Source organism: Eptesicus fuscus, chromosome 8 (assembly GCF_027574615.1).
Source record: "Eptesicus fuscus isolate TK198812 chromosome 8, DD_ASM_mEF_20220401, whole genome shotgun sequence".
NCBI lineage: Eukaryota > Metazoa > Chordata > Mammalia > Chiroptera > Vespertilionidae > Eptesicus > Eptesicus fuscus.
In genome coordinates, this window is record NC_072480.1 from 82,994,340 (window position 1) to 83,006,775 (window position 12,436).

Sequence of the window (12,436 nt, forward strand, 5' to 3'; positions counted from 1 at the left end):
TGACTGAATGAATAAGATAATGAATGAATGTATATAAACAACATAGTGAAAGATACAGTTACCTTCTTTATTTCTATTTATATGTGCAATTCAGACATTTATGTTATGCAATTATTTAACTCTATACTTTTGTTAGGTTAGCAGTTGAAAAGGCCCTACAAATCATTAATCTTAACCTCTCCATTTATAGATGATTAAATTAATGGTTATGCAGGTCAAGTAATGGATCCAAGTTCACTCACAATCAAATAATAGCAAAGCTGAAATCCAGGAGCAAAGCTGTCCTCTTGTAGGTAAGTTTCATTATGAATGGAAATTTTGAGCACTGATATTGTCTGTGTCTTGATATTAGCTGGAAACTCCTTACCTTTAGAAATATGAGCCAGCCAGTTACAAAGACCTGAATCACAAACCTCCATCTCCACACTAATGCACATATAGCATCCTGTACCAATAGCCCATTTAACAGCACACTATTAATGAATATTTCTTTTACTGTATGAAATTTATGTAAATGTGTCCAAAGAAAAGTTTTTATAACAAAGCTTTTAATTTAGCATAAAAAGCTGCCCATAAAGACATTCCAAATTATCTAACAACTAGTTATCTATAAACAGATGTTCACATACATGTAAAGACTCAAAAGTTATATATAAAATATACTAAAGGCCTGGTGCACGAAATTTGTGCACGGAGGGGGGGGGGGGAGCGTGTCCCTCAGCCCAGCCTGCACCCTCTCCAATCTGGGATCCCTCTCACAATCCAGGACTGCTGGCTCCCAACTGATCACCTGCCTGCCTTCCTGATTGCCTCTAACCGCTTCTGCCTGCCAGCCTGATCACCCCCTAACCACTCCGCTGCCAGCCTGATTGATGCCTAACTGCTCCCCAGCAAGCCTGTTTGCGCCCAACTTCCCTCCTCTGCCGGCCTGGTCACCCCTAACTGCCCTCCCCTGCAGGGTTGATCGCCTCCAACTGCCCTCCCTTGCAGGCCTGGTGCCTCCGAACTTTCCTCCCCTGCTGGCCATTTTGTGGTGGCCATCTTGTGTCCACATTGGGACAGGAACTTTGACCACATGGGGGCAGCTATATTGTGTGTTACAGTGATGGTCAATCTGCATATTACTCTTTTATTAGATAGAATAGAGGCCTGGTGCATGGGTGGGGGCTGAATGGTTTGCCCTGAAGGGTGGGGGTTCTCTTGGGGCATGGGGCGGCCTGAGCGAGGGGCCTGTGGTGGTTTGCAGGCCAGCCACGCCCCCTGGCGACCCAAGAGGAGGCCCTGGTATCTGGAATTTATTTACCTTCTACAATTGAAACTTTGTAGCCTGGAGCAAAGCCAAGCCTGCTGCTCGCTCCGCAGCCAGCAGCGATTTCTGTTGGAGTTAATTCACCTTCTATAATTGAAACTTTGTAGCCATGAGTGGAGGCATAGGCCGGCAACAGGATGGCTTCTTTTGTTACCGTGGAAACTCAAGCCTCCCTCCCGCTCTCGGAGGCTGTAGCCATCTTGGTTGGGTTTATTTGCACATTTGCTCCTGATTGGCTGGTGGGCGTGGCTTGGCTGGTGGGCATGGCTTAGATGTAGTGAAGGTGCGGTCAATTTGCATATTACTATATTATTAGGTAGGATAGCTTTATAAATAAAGGCTATGAATAATTTTGGTTTCTTTTTCATTGACTCTAAAATTAATCAACAAATTTAATATTAATATATTGCCATTGAGCTCTCAAAAATCTTGTTTCAATGGTTTTAAACCAATGATTTTTTACATGTATTAAAAAAGTACTGCCAACAATTGGCAGTGCATTGAAATAATATCTAATTACTTCAGTAGGTAGGGGAAATAATAGAATCTATAATTGTGGCCTAAAAATATGCAGTTTAAAGCATGCATGCTGCTGTTAAGATTTATGATCATACTAATCAAGTTGATGTCAGGGTGTATTTTATAATGGGAATTTTATGATTCAGGAAAACAACTCTGATGGTTGAGAACAAGTTAAATGGATTTTGTCCAAAGTGTTGTTCCAGAGAATGAAGTGAACATATATTGTCGTGTTTCTCAGGGAATTCCTCCTAACTCCCTGCATTCTGGTGTGATTATATTATAGGTGATTTTTTATTTTTCTGGTATGTTACTATTATAGGCAGTTCTCAGGGGGAAAAGGCATACAGCATGTTGATAATTAGAATTAATCAAATTATTCAAGGATTTATTACCACTTCTTGTTTTATCTATATTGAACCACTGTTTTGATTGTACCTGGAATTTAATTTATGAAAACTGATTTTAATTCAGAGGTGATAGCACAGAGAGGCAATGCCATTTAAAGAAGCTTTATTACTCACAGTTCACAAGAAAAGGAGCCATATCTTGCCATGCCATGCAGGTCTACATGGGGAAATGCCCAGGTTGGGTCAGGAGGCAGAAGGAGCAGAGGAGAAAGGATGGCCCAGAACTTTACTGTGGTTTCCTTGAGAAGGAATGGGCAAGGTAAGGTAGGCAAGTTTGAGCAAGTTGGGCATTAGACAGATTAAAATTTTCAGCAGACTCTGGGCTAGTTATCTGGTACATGACCCTGGGGTGATTTAGGGTAAGGGAAATATTGACTTGGTGTGTGAGAGTTAAATAAAAGAGGTCCTTGGGGTGTAGGTTTTGGATTGTTTGGTTTGCATCTGAAAGGTATGTTCTCTCTGGAGTCCTTTTCTTTCTGGGGATTAACTAGCCCTGGGAGAGGCAGTCTTTCCCAGCCAGCAAGATACCAAGGTGTCAAAGAATCATAAAATATAGAACTGTTTTAAAAAATGATTACTACAGCTATTGTTAAGCTCTTTTTCTACTCTTCTTGGTTTGTATAATTAAAAAAAAAAAAAAAGATTGGTCAAGGAAGGAACCAAACTGAAATGAGGGAAAATCGGGGGTTTACTGCATGTAATATATAAACAGATCATTTTCACACTTGACTATGTTGTGTGATTCCATTATTTACATAAAACATTGGGGAATTGGTTGTACGTGTAATGAACATCATGCAAGTGTGTGTTACCACTTTTCTAGTATTTAACCCTTTGCACTCGCTTGCTTTTTTTCTCGATTCCTTTATTCTACTCGGGATTTAATTTTTTAAATACCCCAGATTTTACAAAGCGCGGCAGTAGAATAAAAAACTGAAGTTTCTTTTCATACAAACTTATGTATTTGGATTTTTTTTATATTTCAAATTATTGATACATTCAAAGAGTAATTTTAATCTCTATAATTTTTCATGGTGTGATATTTTTTGAAACATTCACCCACATGAAGACCTGGTTTACATTCACATGTTTTGCAAATATAAATCATCTCTCTTCTTCCTCCTTTGATTTTTCTGTTAAAACAAACAACACAATCTTTGTGTTTTTTGTTAGGGTGAGGTGTGATTATATGGAGCTTTCCATCTAAACGTTGCTCTAAGTTAGTGGATAATAATCTACCCCTGGAAGTTAGTGTACCATCTCTGAATTCTCCAACAAGATCATGTACTAGTTTCCTAATAAATTTCACATGCGTTATCTAGGTTTTTCATTTTTTCTTTTTTGGCATTCTTTGTACAATATATAGGAATTTACAACACTGACCTCAAGCCCCCAGAAAAGCAATTTACGCCACCATTTTAGAGTCTTCCTCATAAAACAGTATGTGCCTATGTAGTGATCAGCTATATCAACACCCCCCATAAACTTTGTATAGTTGGTCACGACCTTGGGTTTGAGAACTTTTTCCTTCCCACCGCCACACACTCTCCTTTCCACAGACTCAGTCTCTGAAGTGTCCCATGTACTGAGTATTGTGACTATTCTCTTCTTTTCCACGCAAGAAGCATTACATTTTCATCCCTGAAAGCTACTATCTCTCCTTTCATTAGCTTTGGATGTTTGATAACAGGTGGATTATCTTTCCTGTTGGGCATTATTGTCCCTGTCAAGTGTGTTTTTTCCTTGAACAATTCCTTTGCAAGAGTGACACTAGTGTAATACCTGTCAGTGAAGAAATGATAACCTTGAGAACCAGGTACTGAGTTCTTCAATCTTTCATGAAGCTCTAAAACTATTCTGCTAGTAAAAGGGAGATCAGGTCTCACCAACGTTTCAGATGTTATTCCTCCATAATAAGGGACAAATGAATATACGTAACCACATTTTGAATCTGAGAGGACATATAAACGAATACCCCATTTTGTTGGCTTTTTAGGATTATATGTGATGAAGTGTATCTTTCCCTTGAAACCAACAACAGCCTCATCAACAGCAATCTCTCTTTCAGGACAGAATCTCTCCCTAAATTTCATTTCCAGGTATGACAAGAAGCAGTTTACCTTCTCGGTTCTTGTTCTCAAAACTTTACTTGACTTTTGGTCGTTTTTCAAGTGTAACATCCAAAATATTTGCAAGAACCTTTCTCTTTTGAAAACATCGAAAAATGGTATATGAGACTCAAAATCCATGGACCAAGAACTCTGCAAGTTGGGGTGATTCAATACACCCATATTTAGTATTACACCAGGAAAAGCCTTCATTTCCTCTATCGTCACATCTTTCCAATTATTCCAAGTGGATCGCTGGGATAGTTCTTTCTGGCTAATTTTATGCCTAGCATACGCATTTGTCTCATCCGTTATATTTTTTATCAATGTCTCAGTAAAAAACAACTGAAAAAGTCTATTGGTGTGGCACATCCAGAGGAACTTGAGGTCCAACATGTAACTGACCAGTGGAGAAAGGGATTCTGCTAGGCTCTTTGTCATTCACAGATGTAGAGGTCCACTTTTCTTTTTCCTGTTTTCCCCTAGAAACATAACTTTCACTGGGTCTTATACCCAAATTCTCAATGATATCACCTATATCTCCATCACTCTCACTCGAATAAACAATTGTGTATCTTCTTTTTGCCTTTATGAATTCAATGTCACTGTCACTGTCAGTACTTTCAGCCAGATCTTTGGGCAAAGCAATGAAGAGTTGTAAAATCATAAAAGCCAGCATTTCAGTAAGGGCCTGAGGTCAGTTGAAGACAAGGTCAGTTGAAGACAATTAGAACAAATCAGCCAAGAATGTTGAGATAGAAACCTATAATCTAAATCTATAGCTGGGGGGAACTGATACCAAGAGCTTGTGCATAGATAAAGAAAAATGTTTATATGTCAACAGACTTAATTGTCTTAACTATTCCAGGAAGCAGAAAACCCGCTGTGGAAAGTTACCGGGTTGTAAAATGGAAAGACCCTGCCCCCTAAAATGTATTTAACCTGTGCTCAAACCCTGCTTCGGGGCCCACAACCTCTGCTCTGTGTTCAGAGTATGTTGTGGGACCGGGCATGCCTGTACCAATAAACCCTTTGCTTTTTGCATGAGAAGCCTCTCTTGGTGCTTTGTGAGTGCGGCCAGCGTTCCGGGCGTTACATTTGGAGGTTCCACCGAGATTGCTGCAGCCGCCTTCAGGCTCCAACAGACGCTTCTTGGGGTAAGTAACGGCGCCTCTCGGATAGCGATCGCTTGTCCTTGTCTTCTGTTTGCTGTTTAGTTTGAGGATTAAGGCTGGCAAATCTGTTTGGTCTGGTGGCTGTCGGGGCGGGGCGTAAGTCTCCCCCGACTGCCACGACAGACGTGTCCTCGGGTCGCAAGCCACATCCCCGGGGGACGCCCTGGTGGAATCTGGGGAGGCCCAGGGACGCCTGGAATCCTCCAATCTGGGGAGGCCCAGGGGCGCCTGGAATCCTCCCATCTGTTAGAGTACTCTGAAATTCTGTTGCCAGCCAGGTCAATTGGTGCTGTGAGACCTTTTGGATTTTTGTCTGAGCGTGTTGTGTTCGTCCTTGTCTTCTGTTCAATGTTTACTGTCATTTGTATGGTTCTTGTCATGGGTCAGTCCACCTCCACTCCTCTGTCCCTGACCTTGGATCATTGGTCAGAAAGCCTTTCTGGCTCCTCAGGTCTCTCCCCAGGACCCTGCCAACGACGTCGCAGACCGTGATGTTGCCTGTGAAACCAGCTACCCCTTCCCCGCCGCCCTCGGCCCCTCCGTCCTCCCGGACTCACAACCTGATCTGATCCTTTTAGACTCTCCTCCGCCCTATCTTAGGTTAACAGGTCTCGTGGAGCCCTCAATGTTCTCCCGTCAACCCATTTGGGATGGCTGTCAGCAACTCCTGGGAACCCTCTTCATCACTGAGGAGAGAAACTAGGCTCCTAGAGGCGTGGAAAAATGTTCCTGGGTGGGACGGACGACCAACGCAATTGCAAGACCGAATTGACGACATCTTCCCCCTGCGCCGCCCAGACTGGGACCCTAACACCCAGGAAGGTAGGGAGCATCTGTCCTCCTACCGCCAGGCTCTTGTGGCAGGTCTCCGGGCAGCCTCCAGGCGGCCCACCAATTTGGCCAAGGTAAGGGAAATCGTTCAGGGGCCTCCCGAATTGCCCACAGTCTTTTTAGAGAGGTTAATGGAGGCCTATCGGAGGTTTACGCCCTTTGATCCACAATCAGAGGAACAGAAGGCCTCGGTGGCCATGGCCTTTATTGGCCAATCAGCTGCGGATATAAGGCGTAAACTACGGTGCCTTGATGGGCTCCAGGATTTGACTCTCAGAGACCTAGTTAAGGAGGCAGACAAGGTTTTTCACAAAAGGGAGACAGAGGAGAGACAAGGCATTGACTAAAATCCTGGCCACAGTAGTTAGTAACACAAGAGAAAGGAAGTAGAAAGGGAGGGGACCTGGGTCCACAATGGCGGTCAAATTTGGACTCGGACCAGTGCGCATATTGCAAGGAGAAGGGCCATTGGAAAAGAGACTGTCTCAAAAGGTCCAGGACATGACGGCATGGCTTGAGGAATACCCAGATGCTTGGGCCGAAAAAGCCGGGCTAGGGCTGGCAGAAAATCAACCCCCAGTGGTGATTACCTTGAAGACCTCTGCAGTCCCAATTCGAGTCAGGCAGTACCCCATGAGCAGGGAGGCTCGAGAAGGAATCAGACCACATATTCAGAAGCTAATCCAAGAGGGGGTTTTGAGGCCCTGCCAGTCAGCCTGGAACACACCACTCCTCCCTGTCAAAAAGCCAGGAACGGGAGACTACCGACCAGTACAGGATCTGAGGGAGATTAATAGTAGGGTACAGGACATACATTCCACTGTACCTAACCCCTACAACCTTCTAAGCACCCTCCAACCTGACAGAACCTGGTCTACTGTATTAGATTTGAAGGATGCTTTCTTCTGTCTACGGCTTTGTGAAAGCAGCCAACCATTGTTTGCCTTTGAGTGGACTGATCCAGAGGCCGGGATAGCGGGGCAACTGACCTGGACAAGGCTACCCCAGGGCTTTAAGAATTCACCCACCATTTTCGATGAGGCCCTCCACCAGGACCTGGGTCCCTTCAGAACCCGACACCCGGAGGTGACTCTGCTCCAGTATGTAGACGACCTACTGTTGGCTGCGCGGTCTCAGGAGGAATGTGAGTATGGGACCCGTTCCCTATTGCAAGAGCTTGCTCAGCTGGGGTACCGGGCGTCAGCTAAGAAGGCCCAGATATGTAGGCGGGAAGTAACTTTCCTAGGATATACTCTCCGGGAAGGAAAGCGGTGGTTGACGGAGGCCTGGAAAGAGACTGTTGTGCAGATTCCCGTACCTGCCTCCAGGAAACAACTCCGAGAGTTCCTGGGGACGGCCGGGTTCTGTAGGCTATGGATCCCGGTGTTTGCGTCATTAGCCGCCCCACTTTATCCACTTCTAAAAGGGGATGCGGAATTTTCCTGGGGGCCAGAACAGCAGCAGGCCTTTGATGACATCAAGAGGGCCCTATTGTCAGCCCCAGCACTGGCACTCCCCGATGTTGAGCCGAGAAGTCCTAACTCAGACCTTGGGACCCTGGAGGAGGCCAGTGGCCTATCTGTCCAAATGTCTGGACTCAGTAGCAGGAGGATGGCCCCGCTGTTTGAAAGCTATAGCTGCCGCTGCTCTGTTGGCCAAAGACGCTGACAAATTGACTTTGGGACAAAAATTGACCATCATAGCCCCGCATACTCTGGAAAGTGTCATCAGGCAGCCCCCAGACCGATGGCTCTCAAATGCACGCATCACCCATTATCAGAGCATTTTGTTGGATAAGGATCGGGTAACCTTCGGGCCCCCGTCTACCTTAAACCCTGCCACCCTGCTCCCGGACGAAGCTGCGGATCTGGTCTTGCACTCCTGCCAGGACATCTTGGCAGAGGAAGCAGGAATTCGCCGCGACCTGAAGGACCTTCCATTACCCAACTCAGAAGTAACCTGGTTCACGGACGGTAGCAGCTTCCTGCGAGATGGTAAGAGACATGCGGGGGCGGCGGTAGTCAGCAGAACTAAGACCATATGGTCAGCAGGGCTGCCAGAAGGGACCTCAGCCCAGAAAGCGGAGCTAATTGCTCTCACAAGAGCCTTAGAATTGGCTAAAGGAAAAAGGCCACCATCTACACTGACAGCCGCTATGCGTTTGCTACTGCTCATGTACATGGGGCCATATACCAGCAAAGAGGACTACTAACCTCAGCCGGAAAGGACATTAAGCATAAGGCTGAAATCCTTAGGCTACTGGCGGCCGTTCTGCTGCCCACCGAATTGGCTATAGTCCATTGCCCCGGTCATCAGAAAGGATCAGACCCCATAGCTGCAGGGAACCGGCGGGCAGATGAGGAAGCAAAGGCAGCAGCCCTTCGAGGGACAGAAGTTCTAGCACTAGTAACTGAGACCCAAGAGGAGAATCTGACACCCACAACTGTTACAGCATGTTCATCAGCTCACTCATCTGGGTGCCAGAAAAATGCAAGAACTGCTGAGGGAGCAACCCTTTTCCTTAGCGGCTACAGAAAACAAGAGGCTGACGGAACAAGTGGCTAAAAATTGTCAAGCCTGCCAGGTTGTGAATGCACATCCATCCCAAACCTCAGAGGGAAAGAGACTAAGGGGGAATAGGCCTGGCCAATTCTGGGAAGTGGACTTTACTGAAATCAGGCCAGCCAAGTATGGGTTAAGATTTCTCTTAGTTTTTGTAGATACTTTCTCAGGATGGGTAGAGGCCTACCCCACCCGGTGGGAAGCAGCCCAAGTGGTAGGAAAGGAGATTATGGAAGAACTTTTTCCTCGGTTTGGACTTCCCCAGGTAATTGGGTCAGACAATGGACCTGCTTTCCTGGCCCAGGTAAGTCAGGGAGTGGCCAGGGTGTTGGGGATTAATTGGAAATTACATTGTGCCTATCTTCCCCAAAGTTCAGGGCAGGTAGAGAGAATGAATAGAACCATTAAGGAGACCTTAAATAAATTGACCTTAGAGACTGGCGTTCAGGATTGGACCTTGCTCCTGCCTTATGCTCTGTTTTGGGCTCGAAACACGCCCTCGTCCCCTATGTACAATCTCACCCCTTTTGAAATTCTGTATGGAACCCCACCTCCGGTCTCAAGAATATCACCCATTCTAGGTAAAGGCTCATTACCCTATACCCCTCTGCTTGCCAGGTTAAAGGCTCTGGAAGGGATCCAGTAATTTGTCTGAATGGAAGCCGTTGGCCTCCGCTTATCAACCAGGAGACCTTAAGGTGCCCCACTCATTCCGAGTCGGAGACTCGGTACTCATAAGAAGACACCAGACTCACAGCCTAGAGCCCCGGTGGAAAGGACCCTACGTGGTGCTGCCGACCACCCCGACAGCAGTAAAAGTAGATGACATCACGTCTTGGATCCATGCCTCACATCTCAAGCCAGCGTTCCGGGCGTTACAGCAAGGGACTTTTTCCTTTCTGTAGTTCCACTAGGACCAGCGATTTGTTCATCATCTCCACTCGCATCCTCGGAGAACTCACTTTCGTCACTATTACATTTTTCACTTTTTTCTTCGTTTTCGAAGTAAAATTCATCATCGCTGCTTTCTATGTCTTTGGAAAACTTATCCATCCTGAGGAGGGGAAATTCACTCAGAACGTTCGACTGCTAGGGGGCAAACCAATCATCCAACTAAACCCTGTGTCAAGACAACATCTGTGATATGCTAATAGAAACCTAAACAAACCTAGGAGACGAAAAGATAAGGAAGATTCTTTACCAAGGGAAGATGATGCAAGCTCAAAAAGACTTGGACCCTCCTACTCAAGATTGCTGCCTATGCAAAAGATAAGCTTAGGTGGTGGCATCAGTTGAGACGGCATTTACATTTTACTTGTCCTTTCATGCTAATGAAAACAAGAAAAGATACTGGAAAAATAGACAAAACCTCCCCTTCCCCCTGCGGTGAAACTACGTGTCGAGTGTGGCTCCACATACGAGCTGCTACCGATGCTAACCGTGTTGAGTCACACTCGACAACCGAGTGCAAAAGGTTAAACCTCTTGTGGGGTTATTTGCAAATCACAACTTCATATGTCTTCTGAAACACACACACAGAAAGAAAGAAGAATTTGGAAATACTAAATGCAAATAAGCCCTAAATTTAATAACTGAGAATAGACATGAATTAACTCTAAATTATTTTGCTGAGTCCTTTGACTCTTTACATTTGAAGGACTGAATTCAAATCTTCATGTTTAATATTCTAATATCTATTTTTCTTTTCTAGCTTTTCCCTTTACTTCCTCTCTTCTTACCTATCTCTTCTCTCTTCCCTCTTTTGTTCTTTGTTATCTTCTTTTAACAAAACATTTATTGAGCTCAAATTATAAGGCAAACTGGGTAAGTACTGGTGATTTGAAGATGAAAAGACCTATTGATATCCTCAGAGAGCTCAAGGATAGGCAGAAAAACACTGCTGAAATATGAATGTTTACTGGACCTTCTAGGGGCTTTTCTAAGAAGACTTATGGGAGGAGGAAGCAGGGAGCAGGAGATCTCTGTATGTTGAAGGAGGTAGGGAGGTTCACAAAGAAACTCAAGCTGAGAAGAAGCAAGCATTGGGAAGGTAGACAAAAAATGCCGACATTCCAGGAACTTTCAGAATGTGTGCTCAGCAAAAGTGAAATCTTTAGGGAACTGCAAGTAAATGAAACCAACTATAGCTTAGAGCTTATGGGAAGTGGAAAAATACAAGTAAAAAACATCATGAAGGGCCTTTGTATCATGGTATAGAGTTTAGATTTTATCTCCCACCTCCAGTCACAAATATTAATTGAAAAACTATTCTTTGACACGGTTTGAAACATTGGGGAATATGGCAGTAAACAAGACATCCAAATTCCTCTTACTTTTCCATTGCAAATACATAAACACACAAATGTTAAAAATTGTGGCAGATGGTTGTGCTTGTAAGGGGAAGGACTGAGATTTGGGTGCTATTTTAAATAAGGTAATCAAAAAAGTTCCCCAAAGCACAAGTTATTTAAACAAGGGTTGCTTGAGCTCTGAGGAAGTGGCATTTGAACAGACTGAAAGGAAGTGAGGGGAAAAACTGTGAAAATGCTCTAGGCAGAAGGAGGGATGAACTTGTAATATCTGAGACAACTAGGAAAGAAAACAAGGCACAAGCTGTGTGCCTGAGGGGCTGGCTGATGGGAGGAAAAGTTGCAGAGATGAGCAGGTCCCCACCTATCTAATTACATAGCCAAGAAAGAAAATTGAATTTCATTCTGTAAAATTTTTTTTGAGATTGATATCAAGGAACATAATGTATGTTTTAAAACATAATTTATGTTTTAAAAAGATGACTTTGATATTTTATATCTTAATTGGATGGTGGTTTTACAAATATATCTATATATATAAAAGCCTAAGTGGCCGGCTGACCAGCCAACTGGCCGACTGTCCAGTAGCTATGACATGCACTGACCACCAGGGGGCAGATGCTCAATACAGGAGTGGAAATCACAGGCATGGAAACATAGAACAGACTAATGAATCTCAGAGGGAAGGGAAGGGGGGGAAGGCAGGAAGAGATTAACCAAAGATCTTATATGCATACTAGAGTCCTGGTGTACGGATTTGTGCACCGGTGGGATCCCTCGGCCTGGCCTGTGGGCATCGGGCTGTAACCAGCTCTCCGACACCCACCAAGGGGTCCTGGATTGCAAGAGGGTGAAGGCCAGGCCGAGGGACCCCACTGGTGCACGAATCCGTGAACTGGGCCTCTAGTCTCTATATAAAACTCGTCAAAACATACAATATCTGTGTGGTTTATCATATGTAAGTTATGCCTCAAAAAGTTTGTAAAGACTTTTCCCATTATTTGGAGATTCATATATAGCCAGATAGAGGAACTAAAAGCCTGATGGCCAGATTTTTTTTTTCTTCGCATGTATTGAGGGTCATTGAAAACTGGTGAGAGACAGAATCAGATTTATACTTTTGAAAAATAACTTGTACAGTGGAGTACAGAATAGATAGAAGAACCTGAGAACAGGAAATCTGAGTAGAAATACACATCGAAGTAACCCGAGT

The 12,436-nt window shown here is 44.4% G+C and overlaps 1 long non-coding RNA gene across 1 annotated transcript in view; it reads left to right on the forward strand.

Moving 5' to 3' along the window:
- LOC129150114 (uncharacterized) overlaps positions 1-9,754 on the forward strand; it is a 60,427-nt gene extending 50,673 nt beyond the window's left edge. The window contains exons 2-3 of the long non-coding RNA XR_008556843.1: positions 5,398-5,503; positions 9,533-9,754. This is a non-coding gene — a long non-coding RNA (uncharacterized LOC129150114). The remainder of the gene's footprint in view (positions 1-5,397; positions 5,504-9,532) is intronic.
- The last annotated feature ends 2,682 nt before the right edge of the window (positions 9,755-12,436 follow it).